The sequence below is a fragment of the Podarcis bocagei genome (assembly GCF_964188305.1).
Source record: "Podarcis bocagei genome assembly, chromosome: Z".
Taxonomy (NCBI): Eukaryota; Metazoa; Chordata; class Lepidosauria; order Squamata; family Lacertidae; genus Podarcis; species Podarcis bocagei.
The window spans coordinates 18,938,645-18,951,184 of record NC_138140.1 but is presented as its reverse complement, the minus strand read 5'-3'; positions in this window follow the sequence as shown (position 1 = coordinate 18,951,184).

The window sequence follows — 12,540 nt, the reverse complement described above, 5'->3', positions numbered from 1 at the left end:
AGGCACCATGCCTGATAGCCTAGAAAGCTGCTGCCACTCAGTGTAGACAGCACTGAGATGGATGGATCCGTGCTCCTGTTTTAATCCAGTCCTTTATACAGAACCATGAAGACTGGAATCTATATTTTCAGGGGAAGAGCCATGGCTCATAAGCTGAGCACCGGCTTTGCATGCAGAAGGTCCCAGCTTTGAGCCTCGATAGCATCTCCAGCTTGGACTAGGAATTTCTCTACTTGAAGCTCTAGGGTGGCATTTCCAGTCAGCATCAACAATACTGAACTAGATGGACCAAGAGTCTGACTTGGCATAAGGCCTTCCTTCCTACTAACTTCTGTTCTGTATTCAGAAAAATGACTATAAACTTACTTTATATTATGGGGATGGACTACAGCTCTGTGCCAGGGCCCAATCTTTTCAGGCAGGAGGTCCCAGGCTCAGTCCCCAGTGGCCTTTCCAAAGGAGGGCGAGGCATGTCCTCTGTCTGAAACCCCAGAAATCCACTGCTGCCAGTCAGTGTAGGTAATAATCAGCCAGATAAACCAAGGGTTTGACTCATTAGGCAGATTCCTATTCTCATAAGGGTAAGATGCTGGTCTAAAATCTACCCTCCAAGTTCTCCAAAGTTTTCTTCTCTGGGAATGTGGATTCTGTTTTTCAGTCTCATTCAGCCAGTCAGAGTTTATGATGCTGGTGGACCAATGTTCTGACAGTGCAAGGCAGTGGTGATGATGATGACAATGATGATGATTTATTACTTACACCCTGCCCAACTGACTGGGTTACCCCAGCCAATCTGGGCGGCTTCCAACAGAATATAAAAGAACATAAGAGAACACCAGACATTAAAAACTTCCCAATACAGCATTGCCTTCGGTGGAAAGTCATATAATTATTTCTCTCTTTGACATTTGATGGGCAGGGATGGAGGAAGGGGGGGTGCCGTGGGTGCGGTCTGCCCTGAGTGTCACCACTGAGGGGATGACAAAATGCTGGGCAGAACTCACTGCGGTGCCTGCAGCACGCCCAAGACATGTGTCTCTCCTGCGCTGCCCAAATGGTCCGCCTGCTGCCTCCCCCACAGCTGTAGGGCTGCTGAGTGGGAGGAGGCAGGCAGACTCCAAAGGCCCCATGGTGCACCCTGCCCCTATGGGTGCAGCGCCTCAGGCACCCATGCGGCTTCCTCCACCGCCCCTGACAGGAGGACGTTGGCTATGTCTCTGGTCACATCATCCATAGAAAGCATTACAATTCCACTTTAAACAGTCATGCCCCCCCCAAAAAAAAGAATCCTGGGAGCTGTAGTTTATTCAAGGTTCTGAGAAGTGTTGGAAGACAACTCCCCTCTCACATTTCCAGAGTGGTTTAACCATCAGAACCTCTTCCCAGGGAACTCTGGGAATTTTAGGTCTGTCATGCCCACGGGCATCTGGTTGGCCACTGTGAGAACAGGATACTGAGCTAGATGGGCCAAGTAGTCCATCATACTGTCAAAAGGCTCTTGCCCTCAGGAAGTTCTATCCTATTGTTTGGTTGAAATCTCATTTCTTGTCATTTGAATCCACTGGTCCAGGTCCTGCCCTTGGGAGTGGAAAGCAAGCTTGCTCCATTTCCCATGTGACAACCTCTCATGTATTTGAAGAGACTGATACGGGACAGACATGTTTTATTACATCTGGGACAGATGAAGACATCTGATTGTGCTTTTCCCTGCGCTCCTCCCAGGGGTCATTTCTCCTGTGGTCACTGCTGTGGATCTATAACCTGACTATCTGTCTCCAGGCACTGTGGTTATCTGCAAGGGATTCCCACATGGTAGGGTTGCCAGGCTTCATGTCATGTTTACAGACATGTAATCATTGTAGCATAGAGTTGGCCTGCCAATGGGCCTGGTATCTGAAGCCAGCTCCCCCATAGAGCACGTTCTTGGGTATCCTGCCACCTTCCATTCTGTGGACGTGACCAAGGCAGTGTAGACATCATTAAGACAGGAGTGGAAACATACTGGGAATGTGGACTTGGGAGAGCACATTTTTGTTTGAGACTCTATCTTGCCATGCGATACCCAAAATATTTCTGATGCAGCTCATGTGAAAGAAGTTGAGGTGTTGCTCCTGGTAGTTGTAAGTTGCCTATGACTTACTTCCAAAAATCAGCATGCTCAACATGCAAGCCTTGTAGACCTTCATGACATTCTTTCATAGTTTTTCGGAGAGGCAAGCCATTGTCATGGGAGTTGATGGTGTTATTCAGCTAGTTGAGGGAGGGAGGAACATCCAGCTTTTCCAAGACAGGCAAAGTCTGGATGCTGTCGATTGCTGTGTCCGTGAGTACAGTTCTTGATAATGATTGGTCCATTGCTTCATCTACTTGCTGTGGTCTGTGATGATCTCTCCAGACAAAGTTTTCAGAGTGCAGTTTTCCTGGCTGTTGGTCCAAAGGCTTCCTTCATGCCTTCGTACATATGTGAGTTTTGCCAGTGTCAGCAGTGAATTGGATGCTCTCACACAGCTTTAGCCAATAGTCACTGGCACATTGTTTGGCAATCTGCTCCCTGCCTTTTTCAGTGAATGTCTTCCTGCAGGGCAGATGCTTGTAGTTCACAAGAGCCTCACACTTTGCAGCCAGAAGAGGCTCAATGTCAGTCTCAAACCAGTCTGGGATCTGTTGTTCTCGTTTGCCAAAGGAGGACATAGCTGTGTTGTAGGCTACCTCTTTGATGTGGTTCCACCTTGCTTCAACGCTATCTGTGAGGCAGTTCAGTACAGCTTGTTTGACAGAATCAGAGAAGCATTCACAAAGTTCAGGTATGACTGTTCTTGCGTTGATTTGAGACTACACTTTCTGCTTTGTGCTATGGACTCACTTTGGCTGGAGATGGATCTTGCTTGTCACCAGGGACTCACTTTGGCTGGAGATGGATCTTGCTTGTCCCAGTCAGCACTGCGGTAACTCTGTGTGACACAAACACAGTTCAGTGCTCTTCACCTAGTGACAATCAAGTCTGGCTGGTGCCAGTGGCCTTGACCTTGAATGTTTCTAGGACACTCAGTGTTTTGCCTTGATAGAGAAGAATGTGTTTGCGATAAAGAGACTGTGAGCCTTTGTCCGTTCTCATTGATGCTGTCAATATCAAAGTGGCAGTTGTCCCATATGTGATGGTTCCCAACTCTGGGACCCTCCTGGCAGCCTGGTCCAGTTCCTTGTAGAACTAGTCCTTGGTCAGAGCACATTGTGGGAGTGTAGACGCTCAATGTGTTAACCAGGCTGAAGGTAGTTGAGAGGCAAAGGGAAAGTAAGCCTTCTGAGTCCGTGGTCAGCAATTCTATTGCACACAGCAGCCCTGGGGTTTCACCAGAATTTCCCCTCCTCTTTGAAAATGTGCAAATACAATTTATTTTATTATTTATTGCATTTATATCCCACCATTTTCTCCAAGAAGCTCAAGGTGGCGCACATGGCTCTTCCCATCCTGAATTAATTCCCACAGCAACCCTGCAATGTAGTTTGAATTAAGAAGCAGTGACTGGCCCAAGGCCACCCAGCAAGCTTCTGGCCAAGTGCTGGATTTGAACCCTGGCCTCCCAGGTCCTAGTCTGACACTTCTAACCACTATGCAACACTCGCTCTCATTAACTGTTGGAGAATGGATAGGAGGTGGAGAAGTGGGAGGGATTTTTGGCCCAGGCTACTTAAAGCAAAAAATAAAAATAATCATTTGGATTCTGTTCACTCATATCTGAGTCTTAAGGCTGCACTGTAATCTGACTTCCAAATCTTTCCATACAATTCTACAGCCTAAATATTTTTTTGGGTTTTTTTTAATGGCTAAGGAACAAGCAAGAAAATAAAGTCAATGCTCTTGGGAAACTCTTGGAAATCTGATGGAGAGAGAGGAGTCTGTTAACATAGCAATTCCTAAACTAGCCAACAGCTTTGCTTTCTGATGTTTTAGGAGGGTTTGTCTTTTTTTCCCCCCTTCCTCCAACTCAGTAGTACTGTACTTACCAAATGAAAATCTCTTTGTTCATTTTGACACGCAGGATGAGCTTTCGCTTGTCTGAGAAACTGCAATCATTTGATGAGCAGAATGTAAATCACCAAAGATGGAATTCGAATCTGTCCAAGACAGATAGTAAAAAGCGAAAATGTCCTGATGTTGACCCAGTGTTTTGTGGCCATGAAAAAGGGAAATCCCATGCTAGGGATAATTAGGAAAGGAATTGCAAACAAAAACTGCTGATATTATAATGTTGTTATGCAAATCTATGCCGTGACTACATTTTGAATACGGTGTACACATCTGATTGCCTCACCTCTGAAAGGATAATGTGGGCTTGGGAAAGATTCAGAAAAGGGCCACCAAAATAATCGACAAGATGGAACGATTCCCCCATGCAGAAAAGTTGAAGTGTTTAATTTAGAGAAAAGCTGAGTAAGAGGCAACACGATAGAAGTTTATAAAATCATGCTTGGCATGGAGAAAGCGGAGGGAGGCAAATTTTGTCATGTATTTTTTATTTTAAAGCATTAATATACTGATTAATATTTCAAAAAATCTCTGAGTTATGTATAGTCTAACAAACAAACAATGTATCATTAAAACACTGCTTTGTATCATTGTTAGTAAGTGCTGGGCCCCCAAGAGGACTAATGAACTATCGTTTCTTTTTTTTCTCATTTTACAAATATTTTAACGAATAAACAGAGTCTTTATACAATTGATCTGCATTTCCCTCGACTTCCCTCCCCTCCTTTCTGCAGTTACTTAGCTTATATCTTTTTGTTACTGCATATCCAGTTCTAGCCTATTTAATAATTTTCCCTTTGTTTTCCCTTTTAATTATTTATTGCTGCACATGTTTATGTCAATCCTGCTAATGTTTTACGTTGTTTACAATACATCTCCAAACAGTCAATAAATTTTCCCCATTCCTTTTTTTAAAGTCTCTCTTCTTGGTTTCTTACTCTTCTGGTAAGTTTCACCATTTCTGCATACTCCATCAGTTTTAAATGCCAGTCCTCCTTCATTGTAAATGTTTCTTCTTTCCATCTCTAGGCATAAAGCATTCGGGCAGCTGCAGTAGCGTACTTAAATATATATATATATCTGTTCTTAAGTACCTCTCCACCAATTATACCTAAAAGAAAAGCTTCTGGTTTTTTTTTTACAAAAGTTATCTTCAACAGTTTTTTCAACTCATTATAAGTCATTTCCCAGAAAGCTTTTGCTACTTTACATGACCACCACATATTGAAAAAGGTACACCCCTTCTCTTTTTACATTTCCAGCAGGTTTCTGATTCCAACTTATACATTTCTACTAATTTACTGGGAGTCAGGTACCATCCATAGGATAGAGACAAATTTCCTCCCTCTCTCATAACACTAGAACTTGTTGACATTCAATGAAGCTGAAAGTTGGAAGATTCAGGGCAGATAAAATGAAGAACTAATTTAAGCAGCACAGAGTTAAAATGTGGAACTCATTCCCACAGGTGGCAGTGATGGCCACCAATCAGAATGACTTTAATGGAAGCCAACCAGATGCCTGTGGGAAAACCACAAGCAGGATCCCAGCACAAGAGCCATCTTCCCCCCCCCCCATGAAGTTTCCAGCAACTGCTATTCAAAAGCATTGCTGCCCCCAACTGTAGAGGCACAGCATAGACATTGATAGCTGCCTCCTCCTCCTGAATCTGTCTCATCCTATTTTAAAACCACCCAGGTTGGTGACCATCACTGCCTCCTGCTGGAGGAAGTTCTACAGTTTTGACTATTTGCTGTGTGAAGAAGGACTTTTTGTCTGTCCTGAATCTACCAACACACTCAGCTTGATTGACTGTCCACAAGCTCTGGGTTAAGGGAGAAGGGAGGAAAACATAACCTTACCTGGTCAGGAGAAAAAGGTGGACTCTCCTTCACAGGAGGTTTTTAAGCAGAGTTTGGATGGTCACCTGTCAGAGATTCTTTAGCTGGGATTCCTGCATTGCAAAGAGTTGGACTAGGTGACTCTTGGGATCCCCTCCCAACCCTAAAAGTTTATGATTCTGGAGAGAGGGAGTGAGGAATGTGGGAGAAATCTCTGCGCAGCACCGCTTTTGAGCCCTCCTCCTGTCCTGCACAGCAGCGGTTCATCAATAACGAGGCATCTCCAAAGCTGTGCTGGCAGCCTCCCCTCGACCAAGGGAACAGATTGAGCTTGGCAACTGGCTCTCAGCAAGGCCAGGGAGTTTTGGAACAAAAACATCACCAGTTCCAGCTCCGCTGAAAACAAAGAGGGGGTGGGGCAGAAAAAAAAGTCCGTCCACATCTGTCAAACATTAAAAATGGCCCCAAATCAGCTGGAAAAGTCATTTGCAGTGTCAATTCCAAGACTGTCTTACAAACAGAGCAGATGAATGAACATGACAGAGACTGAAGTAAGAGACAAGCTGCCTTGGCAGTGGTGGAGGAAAGAGGCCCTGCTAGTTTCTCTCCTTTGCAATGAGAAAGGAGGACCTGAATGCAGCAGCAGCACTCTCCCCACTTGGGATTCCCAGCAACTGGGATTCAGAGGCATTTCCTGCCTCCAACAGTGAAGGGAGAACACAAAAAGAGCCTGGCTGCTGGATCAGACTGAAGGGGGTCCATCTAGTCCTTACAGTGGACAGCCAGATGCCCCAGTAGGAAGAAGCCCACAAGCAGGACTTGAATGCAAGAACAACTTTTCCCTCCTGCCATTTCCAGCAACTAGTATTCAGAAGCATTACTGCCTCCAACCATGGGGGTCAAACACCCATCGTAGTTAGCAGCCATTGATAGCTTTATCATCCATGAATTTTTAAAATCCCCTTGTAAAGCCATCCATAAGAAGAGCTGGATTCCAGCTTCCCAGAGGTGTTTGGTGGGATTTTGGACCAGACAAGCAGTTGGCCAGATGCAGAAGCAGGGCTACTCTTATCCACTGAGTATGCTTCTGAACAGCAGTTGTTGGGAACCACAAGTGGGGAAAGCGCTCTTATACTCATGTCCAGTTTGCAGGCTTCCCATTGGGGCATCTGGTTAGCCCTTGGGAAAACAGGATGATGTAGTAGATGGGTCTTTGGCCTGTTCCAGCAGAGCTCTCCTTATGTTCTACTTCCACTGGCTTAGGCAGCTTCTGAATACCAGTTTCTGGAAGCCACAGAAGGGCAGAAGCTATTGTGCTTGGATACTGCTTGGAGTCTTCCCATTGGGGCATCTGATCAGCAACTGTGAGGAGAGAATGCTGGCCTAAATGGGCCATTGGCCTGATTCAGCAGACTCTTCTTATGTTCTTATGCAATGATTTGGGGGTGGGGGCAGGAGGGAAACTGAGAAAACTTAAGATTGACAGATTCACCCATATCCCATACCCTCCAACGTTTCTCTGATGAAAATAGGGCCGTCCCATTCCATAACGATAATTCTACTATTTATACCCCACACATCTTACTGGGTTCCCTCAGCCACTCTGGGCAGCTTCCAACATATATAAAAACATAACAAAACATTAAACATTAAAAAAAAATCTTCCCCATACAGGATTGCCTTAAGATGGCCTGGGGGTTGGATAACTCCATACCCTCCAACATTTCTCCAATGAAAATAGGGATGTTCTAAGGAAAAGCGGGACATTCTGGGATCAAATCGGAAACCAGGATGGCTTCTCTAAACCAGGAACGTCCCTGGAAAATAGGGACACTTGGAGGGTCTCATATCCAGTTGTGACCTTTCTTTGAAAAATAAAGCAGGAATATAAAAAGAGCCAAAGTTCAGAGGCAGAAGTTGCCTACCAAGTTCAGATCAGAATTTCTGAATATGTCAGCCCTTCCTTCACTCAAAAAATCTGTTTGCATGAGAACAAGCCCCAAGAGAAGCGCATGTCAGAGCTTTGATGCCCCAAGATTACAGGTTTCCCTCTTCCAAGAACTATGCAGTGCTCCAAATCCTCTCATTTTTGTGGCTTTTTTAAAAAAAGCATTTTATGTTACACTCTGCCCCCGTTGGCACTGATGGCTCACAAATCACAATGCAAGGAAGCAAACGACCCCTCCATTTAGAGGAGACTCGGTAACAAAGGCAGCAAATGAGGCTTTGCAGGGCGACACAGGAATGTTAAGCAAAGCGGTGGTTTTGCTTGGGTGAGTCACTCCAAGGATCGGATCCAGCTTCCAAGCGGTCTCAAACATGACTAACTCCAACTTCTGTCTGTTCACTGTTTCCAACAACAGGCCTTAAAAGGGGGAGAGAGAAAGAGGGGCTGGTGAGGTATGTTTCACTCGACTTCCCTGCACAGATTTTTTCCACAGTCCATGACTCCAATCTGTCTAACGCAGGAAACGAGGGGACTTGTGGCCCTCCAGAGGTTATCTGGACTCCAACTCCCATCAGCCCCAGCCAGCATGGCCAAAGGTCCGGGAATGATGGGAGTTGTAGTCCAGCAACACTTGGAACGTCTAACTTCCCCATTTCTGTTGAATACCCAGATCTATGAAGACTACTATCCCACCTGAATTCCCTCCGAATTTGTCAAACACTGCCCGTCATTAGAAATGTTGGCAGCTCTGTTGACTTTATACCAGGTCAGGCTATTGGTAGATCCAGCTGCATAAGCCATACAGGAACCGGGTTGCCCCCAAGATTGAAGGAGCCTGGCACACACATGTGACATCACATATGTCACATATATCTCCCGATGCTGGGCAGGCCAGTGCAGCCTTCATGCTGGTCCCTGCAGCATCGGGAGACATCGCAGGAATCAGTGCAGCCTAGCTAAGCTGTGCTGCTCCCCACAGTATTGGGAGACACTGTGGGGACCAGTGTGTCTGGTGTGAGGTCACACTGACCCGCACAGCGTCTCCCAACACTGCCACAGCTGCAAGAAGGCCTAATATTGAGGAGGCCCAGCCCCTTCTTTGAAAATTTTGGGGGCCCTCAGCCCCCCCATGAGTTCTTGATCAGACATGCGCATAAGAACATAAGAAGGACCTGCTGGGTCAGGCCAATGGTCCAGGTAGTCTATCATCCAGTTCTCACAGTGGCTAAACAGTTGCCTTTGGGAAACCAGCAAGCAGGATTCGAGCACAAGAGTCCTCTCCCCTCCTACAGTTTCTAGCAACTGGCATTCAGAAGCATTGCTACCTCTGACTGTGGAGGCAGAACATAGCCATGGTGGCTAGTATCTCTCCAGTCCTCTTTTAAAGCCATCCAAGTTGGTGGCCATCACATAGTTCAGCTATGTGCTGTGTGAGGAAGGTCTTTCTTTTATCTGTGCTGAATCTCCAGCTGTCAACAATTATCTGAAGTGCTGTCCCATGGAAGATGGAACAAGCTTGTTTTCTCCTGCTCTGGATGGATTCGAGTCACAAGAAAAGAGATTCCAACCAAACATCAGGAAGAACTTTCTGACAGTAAGAGATAATCAACAGTGGAGTGGACTCCCTCGGAAGGTGGTGGACTCTCCATCCTTGGAGGTTTCTAAGCAGAGGCTGGATGGCCATCTGTCATGGGTGCTTTAGTAGAGATTTTTCTGCTCTCAGTGTTATGAGAGCAGAAGAAAAACTTTTCTCTATCCACTTTCTCTATGCCACACATAATTTTACATCTCTATCATGGCTTTCCTTAACCAACTTTGCATGTTCATAATCAATATGTGTGTGTGTGTGTGTGTCCCACAGACAATAGTCCATGTGGGTGATGATTTCTAAGGCCTGTGAATAGAGAAGAAGGAAATTGGTGTCAAGATGCAGGAGCAACAACCAAAGAGAAGAAAAAAGGTGCCTAACAGCACTAGAGGAGAAATTGTTTGCATTTGAATTAGAAAAGACTAATTATGATCAAACTAATAAGCAAATCATAGAATAAGCAAATCCTTCAAGATTCACACTTCTCTGAATTTCGCAATGGAGATGTCCAATCAAGAATGCATATGGTAGGTGGAAATGGACATAAAATCCGCAGATATCAATGAAAATAAGTTATAAAAATGCATTGCATTTGAAGAAGAAGAAGAAGAGTTTGGATTTGATATCCCGCTTTATCACTACCCGAAGGAGTCTCAAAGCGGCTAGCAACCTCCTTTCCCTTCCTCCCCCACAACAAACACTCTGTGAGGTGAGTGGGGCTGAGAGACTTCAAAGAAGTGTGACTGGCCCAAGGTCACCCAGCAGCTGCATGTGGAGGAGCGGAGACGCGATCCCGGTTCCCCAGATTACGAGTCTATTCCTCTTACTACACCACACCACTACACCACACTGCTAAAATATGTAAATTAGCCAGAACTGCATACAAAATTGTGTTTACTATGAGAAAAGTTTCTTTTTTAAATCATAAATTGCTACAGAAATGCGAAAAACTGAATTTAAGACTGGATAAATTGGAAAATAAGAGAGATTTATCCATCTCTAAACAGTACTGAAGTGACAGCAACATTCTGCAGTGTGTTTTTCTGGGGATTTATGCAGGTGTACCAAACGCAATACTTTTGAGCTGCATATCAAGGTTAAAGAATATCCATTGCCAATTGATTGCCAGTTGGAATCTGGACATCTGAGAGCACAGTGCTCCTCCATGTCTCTCCGCATTCCCATTACAAGGGCAAGACTGGAAAAGCAAAACGAAAGCTTGATCTATAGAAGAAGAAGAAGAGTTTGGATTTGATATCCCGCTTTATCACTACCCGAAGGAGTCTCAAAGCGGCTAACATTCTCCTTTCCCTTCCTCCCCCACAACAAACACTCTGTGAGGTGAGTGGGGCTGAGAGACTTCAAAGAAGTGTGACTGGCCCAAGGTCACCCAGCAGCTGCATGTGGAGGAGCGGGGAATCGAACCCGGTTCCCCAGATTACAAGTCCACCGCTCTTAAAACCAGCCTTGTTGCTCTATCAGTAGGGACTGCTTTCCCTTCACAACTCCGAGACTGTCTTTCATTGCTGTTCCCTGGGCCCAAAGAAAATGTCACTATGTCAATTGTCCCACATACAACAAGGCAACATGCTTTGAACATTGCAATTAAATCGAATAGGGCATTGATTGTCTGAGGGGTATTCATACATCTTACCATAAGTGCTGTGATGTTGGATGAAGATTGTTGCTAGAGGAAGATGGCAGGGGAGGGTCTTTCATGTCCTGGGGCATTCCATTATGCACAAGAGATATGGAGGGAATGCAAGAGGAAGTTTGGGTTTCCTTGGTGAGGAAGGAATGCTAGAGCACTGATAGTCCTTGGAACCATGAGGACTACGGTTTTACTTTATTTTTAGGGGAAGGTTTGCAGCTCAGTTGTAGAGCATCTGTTTTGTGGGTTGAAGGCCCCAGCGTCAATCTCTGGCATCCCCAGTAATGGCTGGGACTGACTTCCTGCTTGAAACTGCCGAGCAATTCGCAACCAGTGTTGACCAATGATCTGATTCAGTGAAAGTCATAAGAAGAGTCATAAGAAGAGATGCTCATCTAGTCCAATATCAAAATGCCCCCCCCCCAGATGCTCCAGTGGGAAGCCCACAAGCAGGACCCAAGAGCAACAGCAACTCTCCCCTCCTGTAGTTTCCAGCAGTTTGTGTTCATGCCTCTGGCAGTGAATACAGAACCATAGTCATTGTGGCTAATAGCCATTGATATATGTCCAATAATCCTTTAAACCCATCCAAGTTGTTGGTCACCACTGCATCTTAGAGGGGGAAGTTAAATAGTTTGGGTGAAGGAGGACTTTCTTTTCTGCCTTTAATCTTCCAATGTTGAGCTTCATTAGATTTCCATAAGTCTTGGTGTTATGAGAGAGGGAGAAGAACTTTTCTCTGTTCATTCTCTGCATGCCATGCATAATTTTATAAAGGCTGACCTTGTTGTCTCTTGCGTGCCCTTTCTCTAAACGAAAAAGCCCTGAACTTTGTACCCTTTCTCACAGGGGAGTTTCCCACCACCACAAAAAATAATAACAATAATAAATTATTTTGATTGCAAGTTTTTCATTAAATATAACATGTAGCTTGTCCTGGAATGTGTGCAGAGGAGGGCGACCAAGATGATCAAGGGTCTGGAAGCCAAGCCTTGTGAGGAAAGGCTGAAGGAATGTTTAGCCTGGAGTAGAGGAGACCTGATAGGCATCTTCAAATATCTCAAGAGCTGTCCCATGGAAGATGGAGCAAGCTTGTTTTTCCCTGCTCTGGAGGGCAGGACCCGAACCAATGGTTTCAAGTTACAAGAAAGGAGATTCTGACTAAACATTAGGAATGATTTTCTAACAGTAAGATCCATTCAACAGTAGAATAGACTCCCTTGGAAGGTGATAGACTCTCCTTTGCTGGAAGTTTTTAAACAGAGATTGGGCTGCCATCCATCTGGGAATCTTTAGCTGTGGTTCCTGCATTGGGGTTGACCTTTGGGTTCCTTCCCAAATGTACAATTCCATTATTCTGTGAGCTCCAACCCATTTCATTCTGAGAGTCCCAAATCACGGTCTTAAATCTGTATGCTAATTTCTCATTTTCCTAATCCTATTTGTTTTTTTTTAAGACACCAAGAATAGTCTGTGCCTTTCCTT